Source organism: Protopterus annectens, chromosome 2.part1, assembly GCF_019279795.1.
Source record: "Protopterus annectens isolate FY-2018-M chromosome 2.part1, PAN1.0, whole genome shotgun sequence".
NCBI lineage: Eukaryota > Metazoa > Chordata > Ceratodontiformes > Protopteridae > Protopterus > Protopterus annectens.
In genome coordinates, this window is record NC_056729.1 from 42,685,733 (window position 1) to 42,698,036 (window position 12,304).

Genomic DNA, 12,304 nt, shown 5'->3' on the forward strand with positions numbered 1-12,304 from the left:
CTCAAAATTTGAATGAATATTTTTCCAGTATAGGAGATAAATATTATGTTTAAGGGGGTAGAACTAGTACTAATCTCAGAGTTTTATTCTTTTGCATCTAACTTAGGGCCACATCAGCTTTTCAGACGCTGGCAGTTTCATTTAACAAGTATCAAAAGGGTTGCCTACACGACCCACTCCTCACAGACTGCTGGTACAGTTGCAAAGGTGAAGGAGAGAACAGAGATGGAAGATCTGCTTCCTGCAAAAACTGTATATATGTGTGAATTTTTTTATTGTGGTTCTTTTGAAGGTCAAAAAAAAAAGAAAAAGAAGTACAGAACATTACAAAGATTAAAAATAAGGTTGTTAAAAAGTGCACCCACTTTAATAGCTTGCTTATTAATAGCTAACATGTCATCACTTTTTATTAAATTATAATTAACAAAGAATATGGAAAAGTGATGCTCCACAACAAAAATAAATTAGTAAACAATGACCTAAATATTCATTAAAAGCAGTGACTTAAAGCCATTTAATGTTTTCTTGTTTTACAAGTGCTTCCTTGGCATGACAGTGTCCTATAATATGCTGTATAAACTACTACATTTTTGCCTAAAAATAAATGTAAATAAGTTCCACAGTATTCCTAAATAATGACTACTCTGCTTCAACATTAGTGCAGTTTAGGCTCTCTTTCACTTTAAGACTGACCCCGCCTCCTTCCTCAGCAGTTGGGTTAATAGTCATCCAAACAGCAACAGTGGTGGCAGTACAGATAAACAGCTGATAAGATGTTCCCTTTCTTTGTGATCAGCGTGGATTTTCCACTGAATTAATTTCCTGTGTGGACTCATTTCTGCTGCTACTTCTGAGCTAAATATAAGGTATAAGTTTTTGCTGTTAAGCAGCTTATATGTGGTAGGGATACTAGCAGCAGGCCTTTAATCCTGGGGCTAGTAGTAGCTCAGTTTTCCAGCTCTTTAGAGTCCTTTGGCAATACTTCTGGCAGTTGAGTTAGAAAGGGACTTTGCTCTCATCTGCTGTGTGAAAATCTGAGCTGTCATAGTCAGTCTTTTAGGTATTGTTGTATTCTTAAGCATAAAATTCCTTTTTAAATGTATTTTTCATATGATTTCAGTCATCAGTACATTTATTTTCGTATTGACGGTTCTGTTCTGTTCATTGTTGGCTTCACAATGTCAAAGGGACATACCGTACGTGTTTTGCCTGACAGATGGAGAAATTTCACTTTGTTTTTTTCTCCCCAGTATACTGTTCAGGATTTTCAATTTCTGATATTTGGGATGCTTTGAAAAGTAAAGAAAAAAAAAGAAAGAACACAGGTTATGTTAGCTTTAATAGAGATGTAAGCGATGAAGGGTCACAGTAGTAGTTATTTTATTACATGTAAAATTAATTACCAAGCACACTATTTTTCTAATTTATGTAAATGCTTGCTTTACATATATATATATATATATATATATATATATATATATATATATATATATATATATATATATATATATATATATACACACACACACACATGTAGCTTTTATTGTGTAATTTGGTTATAAGCCTGAGAGTAAAACCTGCAGCATGAGTATTAACTTCTTGTTCTTCTGTTGTGTGTAATAATATGTAGAAATGAGCCCTTGTATCCTGATGACAGAACATTCATGGCAAATGATATTCTATATTAAATGAAATCATAAAGACACCATTCTGCAATCTTGCAGTTGCACAACTCCCTTATCCTGCTAAGTGTTATTAGTGGTTTTGTAGTAAGCAATGCTACTGTGATATTTTGGGGAATGTTAAACCTGGGGAGATGAGAGGGAGTATAGCAAGCAGGAAGGTTTTCTAGCGGGAGTATAGCAAGCAGAGAGGATTTTCTACAGGGATTCTGAAAGTTAAAATGGGATGTTATAATTCTGATTGCAGTACTTCCCAAAAATGAGTGTAAGTAAAGTGATGAGCCTTTAAATAGCCTGCAGGCATGTGTCTGTACATGCGTGTAGGTCTAGAATTGGCATCTCACCCCAGAATGGTTCTCTTCCTTATGCCCATAGCTGGCTGGGGTTAGTCTCTGGCTTTCCTCCTATTCTGTATAGGATTAAGAAAGTACAAGAAAGAGAGTGACTCTGTTCTCTGCCTTTTTTATTTGTAGCAGTTTGGTGTAGGGGTTTAAGACTATGGCTGACATACGTAGACCTTGCAACAGCTTTGGATTTGATTCTTGCAGTCTCCATTTGCTGAATGGGTAACCCTGAGCAAGTCACTTAACCAGGCAGTGCTCCTGGTCTGAAATGCTTCCAGGTGAATCAGTGCTGTACCCTTGTTAAGAAATGTATTATTTTTTTTCCTGTGTTGCTTAACATTAGTTTACTAAATAGAAAAATTCTAGTTTTCTGTTGGTGAAGTCGTTATTGCAGGAAAAATGGACTTTGAGGTTATGCATGGTAATAACGTTATGAAACAGAAATGTCCACTTTGCCTAATGGTTTGGGTACATGTAGCTTGTGTACATAAGAGCCTGTGGTATATGTACCGTGTGCTGCCTTCCTTATTACTGTTCTGTCCTCCCTTGATTGCCAGCCTCAGGTTGTTACATCTGGCCTTGTAGTATGGAACAACTTGATATCAAGCAGTTTGGACTATAATGCTAGATATGGGATACTGATTATAGTGCATTAGTTCTTTTTCAAAGCTTTCTGTTTTCTCTGTTTATTCTGTATATCTGTTATGTTTTTGGCTGCTGTTTCCTGCTACTGTAATGTAGTTTATTTGATTGCCATTAAATTCAGTTGTGCATTTGCATTTTGTACGTCTCTGCTTGTTGGAATTCCTTTTTTTGACCATTCCTCAGACTCTCTGAAAATGGTTTAAACTGTAAAACTAGAGTTAACTAGACTCATCTGTATATTAGAAGTGTTGGAGAAGATTGCTGAGATACAGTGTAACCCACAATGCACCTCTGCATCGCTTTACTCTTTTTTCATTCACATCTGTTAGGGGCTACTGAACGTAAACAGAGTGGGGTGAGTTGCATGTGCTTGCTGATCCTCTGTTTTATAGCTTCATAGGCACAGTACTAGGCTAGCTCTCCTTGCAGGCCACTAGCCACTTACACTTTTTTTTGTGCCTGAAATAACCTGCCCCATTTGGCTAGTGATTGGCCATGCCCATCCCGTGGTTGATGATTAATATCACCCCTAATGAATGAAAATAACTGAGATTATACCATAGATAATCTGAGGGAACCCATGCATGGGATAAAGCATTTAGGAGCTGCCTCGGTCCATTAATAGTACAGCGGCTGTCCAGGGTAAATTTTATGTTACCTATCTGTAGATTTAAGTTGCACTTGAATGTGGACAGGGATGAACATTGTTTTTTTGTGGATGGGGAGTCTGTTCCACAGCAACACTATCCTCTGTGAAATATACTTGTCCCTTCAAACTGTTCTGTTGATGTTCAGAAGAGGTTTAGATCTCTGGGCCGAGTATTTTTGAGGCCTTTTGACTTTCTGATGTGCAGTTAATTCATCAGTATTGGGTCAGAGGATGCCTTGTATGCCAGACACAGGTCTTCTCTTAGCAGTTTGTAGGATACTGAGTATAGTGACAGGGCTTTCTAATGGTCCATGTAGAACATGTTGTTTAGCCTTGTATCCTTTTAGTAAGTTATCTCTGTGGGTGTTCCAGTTGTTGCACGTGTCTGGATGGATGCATGCCAAAGGGGGCATTATAGGTTCATAGGTACTAGGCTATCGGCCCAAGGGCCTACGTAAGCCTCGCCAACAAGGTTCCCTGGCTTATGCCACCCAAGAAAGTTATTTTCCTGTGCCACTGTCGAGCAGAGACACAGACGTGATCCCCAGGGTGTATTTCCTTTTTCCCATCCACTCATCAAGATTTTTCTCGAAGAGTGCTAATGAAGAACTTTGCTTGACACAGATGGGTAGCCTGTTCCAGAGTATGGGAAGTCTCTGGGACAGGAATCTATTCCTCCAGCATGTCCTGTTTATTGTGGTGACAAGGTTTAGGTCCCTAGAGCATGTAGCTCGGAGGGATTGGGATTTCTTTAGGTGTAGCATGCCCAACAGCTCTGGGTTTGACGTAGCTTTATATGTTAGGCAGAGATCACCTCGGAGTAGGTGATATGCTACGGAGTAAAGCTGGAGTTTTTTTGAGGTGGTCAGTGTAGGGCATTTGTTTGAGGCCAGTAATCCTCTTTGTGAGGTACTTCTGTGGCCTTTCCAGCTGCTGCAAATGTCTTGAGGTACATTCCAAAAGGGGTGTTGTACTCCTATAATGGGTCTAATGAGTGTCGAGTAGAGGGGAACAATGACCATTTTTTTTTTTTCCTGGATGAGAACCCTTTTATGATGAGGTGTGCCACGTAGAAGGACTTCCTGACTACTGTGGCTATGTGACTATCAAAGGAGAAACTACTGTCCACCTGGGTCCCAAGGTCTCGTATCACACATTTGGTGTTAAGTAGATTGCTGCCTATGTGGTAGTTCATGGGTACAGAGTTTTTACCAAAGGGGATGACACTGCACTTTTTGGCATTGAGCTTGAGGCCATGGCTCTAACACCAGGCATCTGTCTCAGTGAGGCCCTTCTGTAGGATGTCCACATCATTTGGGGACTTGACTATGGCTCCTAGTTTGCAGTCCTGTGCGAACTTCATTAACCAGAGGCCTTCTGTGTTAGCCTGTACTTCAGAGAAGTAGATACCAAACAGGAGAGGTCCCAAGACGGAACCCTGTGGTACTCCACTTATCACTGTTTTGAGGTCAGATTTAGAGTCTGCAACTTTTACATTGTGGGTTCTGTTAGTGAGCCAGTTGGCAACCCATCCTGTGACGTAGGGATTTAAACCTAGTTCAGTGAGTTTAGCTAGAATTCCAGAATGGGGGATGGTGTCGAAAGGCTTGGCAAGGCCAGGATAGGCTATGTGAACCACCTTACCCTCATCTACGGCTTTGGTGACTGCCTCAAAGAAGTCGATCAGTTCAGGAGGCATGATCTGCCTTTCACAAACCCGAACTGGGTGGGATCCAGAGTTTGGAGGTTTCCAATGTCTTTGTTTATGAGTTCCATGATGATACGTTCCATGGCCTTGCAGACCAGGCTCGTCAGGCTAATAGGTCGATAGTTCCCGGGGTCAGTGGTGGCTCCCCCTTTGTGGAGTGGGAAAACTGTTGCTGTGCGCCATTCAGTGGGCACCAAGCCTGATGCGAGGCTATTATTGAGCATGGTGCTTAAGTGGGGAGTCAGTTCGTTCGGAAGTTTGTGTAAAACGCAGCCTGGGATGTTGTCCGGTCCCATGGATGCTGTGTTTTTGGCTTTAGAGAGTGCAGCTTTTACCTGTGTAGTTGTGATTACAGGGACTCTGCATTCTTTCTGTATAGATATGGGCCCTTTAGGGGTTGAGGTGGGGGGGGGTAAAGTTAGCACTGAACCTATCTGCCAGGATGTTGGCAATATCAGTTGACTCTGTAATTTTCGTGCCTTTGTGCTGTAACTCAGAGCAGATCTGGGTGTTGCCATTGAAATTCTTGACATAGCTATAGAATGCTTTGTGGTTGTCCTTAGAATTAGTGGCGATTTTGTTTTAGTAGCTAGCTTTGGAGGATCTTAGAAGGGATCTCAGCTTCTTACTGAGGGTGACCAGGGAGCTCCTCCATCCATGGGAGTTTACTCCCTTTTGCAACAGTTTCTTCCTTCTGTTGTACAGTTTGTTTATGGTAGGGGACCACCAGATTGGCTTCTTTTTTTGGAGGATAGCGCCTTGGTTCTGTTTGGGATAGCACGATCCATGCACTCATGTAAGTGCTTATAGAGTGCATTTGTGTAGGATTCAGCAGTTGTAACTGTATTGTCCATCTGCATGGGTGTCATGAAGTTCACCACTTCTGTCTTAAGCATGAAGTTGGCTTTGGAGAAATTTTTTTACCATGGTTTCCTTAATGGGGGTGGGGGCGGGATGTGGATATCAAGGGTGATTAGCTAATGGTTGGATCGGACCAACGAGGAGTTGACTTCAGGTGTGGAACACCGGTCACTCATGTTGGTAATGACTAGATCTAGGATATTGTTGCCCCTGGTGGGGGTGTGGATAAGTTGATCCAGGGCATTGGAGTTTATGAATTCCAGAAAGTGTTGAGCTAAGGAGTTGCTACATGAGTAGTTTTCTCAGTTAATGGTGGGGTAGTTGAAGTCGCCCATTATTAGGGTGTTTGGTTGAACCCTAATATTTTCCAGTACATCAAGAAAAGAGGAGTGGGAATCCTGGGGCATGGTGGGGGATCTGTAGCAAGCTAAAATTTGGATTGCAGTTTTGTCCAGAGTTAGTTGCACTTGGATAACCTTGGATGCATTATGCTGAGCAACTAGCCTGGAGGTGTGGATATCCTTAATGAATATGGACACACCTCCGCCTTTGGTGTTTCGGTCCAGGTTACATGGCCGAAAAGTGTGGTATGAGTTATAGCCTGGTAGTGCAGGGGTGCTCTGTGGAGCCTTGAACCAGGTCTCAGTCACTGCACAGATATCAGTGTTCTCCATTTTAAGGAGTGCCACGAGTGAGTGCATTTTGAGATTTAGACTTCTAGCATTGAGTAGCATTACCCGCAGTTTTTGCTTACCTGTTCCTGTTACGGTGGTGAATTTGTTATTTGAACCTTGCCTAAAAAAGGCACTATAGGGGCAGCAAGAGCCTTAGCCAGTATCCAGAATCCCAGCGGCGACAGGTGCAGGCCATCTGTGGCAAAGCATCATGGTCGATCGACCATGTCACCCCAAGCAGACAGATACTCGATCCCCTTAGAATGACACCAGAAGCTTAGCCAATTGTTGAAGTCAGTCATTTTGTCCTTGTACTGTGGTATCATTCGGGGCGATGGCAGAATGCTACTCAGGGCTAGGGTCATACCTGCCTGGTCTACAAGATCGTAAAGCTCTTCCATGTCTCTTTTCATGTAGTCCAGGGAGGTACGTCTCAGGTCATTCACACCAACATGATTATATTCAATGATTGGCCTAATCAGGGCTTAGAAAAGGGAGGCAGTGACATTCCTAAATCTAGATATAGACCCTTTGTGTATAAGTTGTGCAGTTTAGAAGGACTTACTTAAAACACCATGTTGGTCAAAAGTTAGGTCACTGTCCACATAAGTTCCCAACTCTTGAACAATTGGGTCATCTTTTAGGGGCATATTGTTAATGTGGTAGTTTCCTGTGGTAGATGACTTCCCAAAGGATAGAGTAATGCATTTTTTTCACACTTAGTTTCAGATCATGATTTTGACGCCAGTTATTTATTTGAGACAAACTGTCCTGCAGGATGGTCAAGTCATTTGGGGATTCAGTGACTGCTCCTAGTTTACAGTCATCTGAAGACTTAGTCAGCTAGAGCCCTTGTGTTGGCTTTTACTTAAGAAATGTAGATGCCAAGCAGGAGAGGTCCCAGCACTAAACCCTGGGGCACTCCACTGGTGACTGTTGTCTTTGTGGAGGTAGCTTCCCCTGTTTTGATTGTTTGCTTCTTATCTGTGAGACAGTCGGCAATTCAGCAGAGGCTTATTCCCAGTTTATTTAGCTTTTCTACTATGCCTGAGTGGGGAATTGTGTCAAATGCTGTGGCCAGGTCGAGGTATGTGGTGTGTAACATATTACCTTCATCCATTGCTTTGGTGACCCTTTCAAAAAATCCTCCAGGTTAAGTAAGTGTGACCTGCCCTTAATGAATCCAAACTGAGACTGGTCCAGTGTTTTTTAGGTTCCGCATGTTCTGATCAATTAATTCTATGATAAGTCTTTCCATTGCTTTGCATGTGAGGCTGGGCAGAATTAATGGGTCTGTAATTGCCTGACTTGGTGGAAGGTCCTCCCTTGTGCAGGGGAATGACGGCAGCGGTTCTCCATTTGCTTGGTACAAAACTTGTATGGATCCGGCTGAGATTCAACAATGTTGTTAGAGGTGTGGCTAAATCATGCTTCATGCTATTTAAGACGCATCTAGGGATATTGTCAGGGCCCATCAATGCAGTGTTTTTAGCTTTTTATTGCACTTTTAGCCCTTGGGCTTGTGTGGTAGCTGGAGGTGAGCAAGTTTCAGGTGTATCTTGAGGGATAGATGGAGGGAGAGATGAGTAAAGTTATACCTAAATTACCAGGAATTAGGTTTGCTATATCTTCAGTTTCAGTGCAGGTAGCATTGTTCACAATCGGCTCCTCGCATTGTTGCATTGTCCTTTTGAGATTATGTACATACCCGAAAAATTCATTGTGATTGTCTTTGGCTTGGGTAGCTATGTTTAGCCTCAAAATTGGCTTTGGTGGATTTTATTAATTTCCTGAGTTTGTTTGTTTATTTCAGTGACAAAGGCTCTAACTTTCTGGGAATTACTCTTCGTACTTTTTGGTCAAAATTCTTTTCCTTATATTATAAAGCTTGTTGATATTCTGCTACCACCATGTGGGTTTATTTTTGGAGTTTGCCTGGCACGTGTTCCTGTGGGGTACAGCTGAATCTATGTAGCTGTTTACTTGCTGGTGTAGTGTGGTGATGTATAGTTCTGCATATTCAGTGGAGTTACTGGGTTTGGCGGGGATTTGAAGTTTGCCAATGTATCACCTAGGAGTAGGTAATTTGTCTTAAAAATACCTAAAGTTGCCTTAGGTGGACGTGATCTCTGATTTTAGTTTTATTTCGAAGGTGACTTCTTTATGTTCAGACCTAACAAGTGATGAAGATATGCACGGGGATAATGCAAGATGCTCCCATGTTAGTAAGGACAAAATCTAAGATGTTTTTCCTCCTGGTGGGTGCTCTTAACTACTTGTTCCAGGGCATTTGTACTGACAAAGTCCAGGAATCTGCATGCTTGTGCACTAGTGGTGGTGTATATTTCCCAATCTTCAGTTGGATAGTTGTTCAGATCACCTAGGAAAATGGGACTGGGGTTAATACTGAGTGATTCTAGTTCCTGTAGATGGGCGTTATGACTTTATTTTTTCATAGAGGGAGTTGTATAGCTAGGTAATATATGGGACGAGACCTTTCTGATGGTTATTTGGACATGAAGAAGCTCTAATGCATCATACTGCTTGTGAGTCTCTTTTTGGATGTAGATTGTTACACCTCCACCGTTTTCCCCTGTTGCACAGTAGCTGGTCTAAACACGTGGAAGGCATTCTAGCCCTGCATAGCTGGAGTGCTGTCTGCTATTTTAAACCATGCGTCAGTCAGTACGTAGACATCGGTGTCCTCCAGGGTGAGAAGGACGTGTAGGTAGTGGAGTTTCTTATTCAGGGTCTCCTGGCATTGATTAGTAACACCTTTGTATATTCCTTTGCTTGTTTTGTTATGCTGCTAGGTTTATCAGGTTGGCATTGTCTAAAAAAAGGCACAATGAGGGTAGACAATGTCTTTTGTCAGTAATCAAAACCTATAGGGGACAGATGCAGGCCATTCCTAGTGAAGTAGCATGGTCTGTTGATCATGTCTTCCCAGGCTGACAAATATTAGACCCCTTTGCATGACACCAAAATCTAAGCCAGTTATTGAAATCCATTATTTTTTTGTTCATATTGAGGTATCATCCGTGGAGAAAGTAGAATGCTGCTTGATGCTAGGCTCACACCTGCCTTGAACACATAGTCTTGAGAGCTCCATCATGTCTCTTCATATAATCCGGGGAGGTGCACCTCAAGTCATTGATACTGGCATGAACTATGGCAGTCTGATACTTGTTGTTTAAGGACTTGAGTGCATTTACCTTTGTGTTTATTTACCCTGTGTTTTACTTGTATTCTGCTTTTAACTGCATATTAAAACTTGAAAACAGACCACAGCTCTGTCTCTTCTGAGTCCGGCAGAAAAGTTTTTTTCCCACCCGGTTACTGTAGTGTTCTTAAACACCACTGTCTTTCTAGTTGCCTTCCCCTTTTGTTAATTTGAACATATATCTAATTTCCTCTCTGTTTTTACTGGCTTGTGTAAGCACAAAATTATCATTTTGTGAAATTACTCCTTCAACTATTTAAATTTATTGGCCATCCTACTGTATCCATAGTACCATAATACAAAAGTGGCCACTCCCTTTCAATCCATCTTGCTGTTTTAAAAATAGTGACTCTCCACTAAAAACATAACTGAAGTTTTACCTGTCTAAAAAGTTATCTACTTTCACACATAACTCCTCTAGTGCACACTGCAGTGTTCAGGATAAACCATTTTTTTCATCTTACCTTTAAGCATCCCTGTGACTAGCACTTGCTTTAAAACTGGCTGGAAAGCACTAGTAAGTGTTAAACTGATACAAGCACTCATCTCTCCTTGTTAATAAGGAAAAATTAGTCGTAGGCACTAAACAGCCTATAATTGCAAAGTACCTTGCTAAGCTAAGGGAAAACAGCTCTTGTACTTTACAAAAAAAAAACACCAAACCAGGCATGTCCAAGTGTCAGCTTCTGGTGATTTCTCCTGTCCATCTGGTGAATCTGGGCATACTGGGACAATGCAGTAATTGCCTCATGTACACAGACAACCCTCTCCTCCAACCACCAAACACTACAACCTGCGAGAGATGCACTTACATAGCCAAACTGGAAGCAAAGCTCTCTCCACCCAAGATTGTGCTAGACAGTCAAGAGGAGAAGGTTAACACCCACACTACACCTCAAGCAACACATAGCCCTTCTAAACCCACATCACCAACACCCACACATAGCAACACTTAACCCACATATGTGGAGGCCCTTAACATTAACCTGCCCAAGCAACAATTCCCTCCGAAGCTGAAGCGCAAACAAACACACCAATCACAAGTGTCACATAGCTCACAACACCAGTGTGCCACCAAACACCAACCCCTAAGGCAAGACAATGTACCCAACACTTTAGTCATAGGTGACTCTATAGTTAGGCACACTGATGTCCCTCTCACCAGGCTGAACAAGGAGAAAATTACAGTCAGCTGCCTGTAGGGTGCCAAGGATATAACGTATGCACTCAAGTCACTCCACAACAAGTACTAATATGACTCTGTCATTGTCCATGTTGGAGTGAATGACTTGAGATGTACCTCCCTGGGCTACATGAAAAGAGACATGGAAGAGCTCTCGGATCATGTGGCCTAGGCAGGTATGACCCTAGCTCTGAGTAGCATCATGCCTTCACCCAGAATGATACAACAGTATAAGGACAAAATGATTGACTTCAACAATTGGCTAAGCTTCTGGTGTCATTAAAAGGGGATCAGTATCTGTCTGCCTGGGACGACATGATCGACAGTCCACGCGATGCTTTGCCAGAGATGGTCTGCACCTGTCGCCCCTGGGATTCAGGTTACTGGCTAAGGCTCTTGCCACCCCTATAGTGCCTTTTTTAGGCAAAGTTCAAAGGACAAAACCACTACCGTAACAGGTGCAAGCATGCAAAATCTGAAGGTAATGCTACTCAATGCTTGAAGTTTAAACGTCAAAATGCACTCTCTCGAGACTCTCCTAAAAATGGAGAACATTGATAACTGTGCAGTAACTGAATCCTGGTTCAAGGCTCCAGAGAGCACCCCTGCAATACCAGGCTACAACTCTTACCACATTTTTTGGCCACCAAACCAAGACCGAAGCATTAAAGGTGGAGGAGTGTCCATATTCACCAAGGATATTCACAACACCAGGCTAGTTGCCCAACACAATGCGTCTGAAATTCTCCAGGTGCAACTAACACTAGGTAAGACTGCAGTCCAAATTGTAGCTTGCTTCAGATCACCCACCATGTCCAAAGAACACCTTTCTAAACATACTGGAAAATATTAAGATAACCCTAATACTGGGTGATTTCAACTACCCTGCCATTAACTGGGAAAAATACTCATGTACCAACACCTTTGCCCAGCAGTTCTTGGAATTCATAAATTCCAATGCTCTGGATCAACTAATCCTTAGTCCCATTAGGGGCTCCAATATTCTAGACCTGGTCTTTACCAACATGGGAAATTGATGCTCCACACCTATGGTCACCTCCTCGTCGGTCAGGTCTGACACTAATCACCCTTGACATCCACATCCCACCCCTACCCCCCAGTAAGGAAACCTCCGTAAAAGACTTCTCCAAAGCCAACTTCATGCTTCTTAAGTCAGAAGTGACAAACTTCATGACACCCATGCAGACGGGAACTGAAAGTTTGACTGCTGAATCCTATACACTAAGGCATTGTACGAGCACTTCCAGTCATGCATGAATCGTGCTATCCCCAATAGAACCAAGATGCTCTCCTCCAAAAAAAAGGAAGCCGATC

At 42.1% G+C, this 12,304-nt stretch overlaps 1 protein-coding gene across 4 annotated transcripts in view; it reads left to right on the top strand.

The window, feature by feature from the left end:
• Positions 1 to 723: 723 nt before the first annotated feature.
• PEX5 (peroxisomal biogenesis factor 5) overlaps positions 724 to 12,304 on the top strand; it is a 672,311-nt gene continuing 660,730 nt past the window's right edge. For all 4 annotated transcript variants that reach the window (XM_044062012.1, XM_044062007.1, XM_044062008.1 and 1 more), the window contains exon 1: positions 724 to 866. The gene's annotated coding sequence lies outside the window, so the exon portion shown is untranslated. The remainder of the gene's footprint in view (positions 867 to 12,304) is intronic.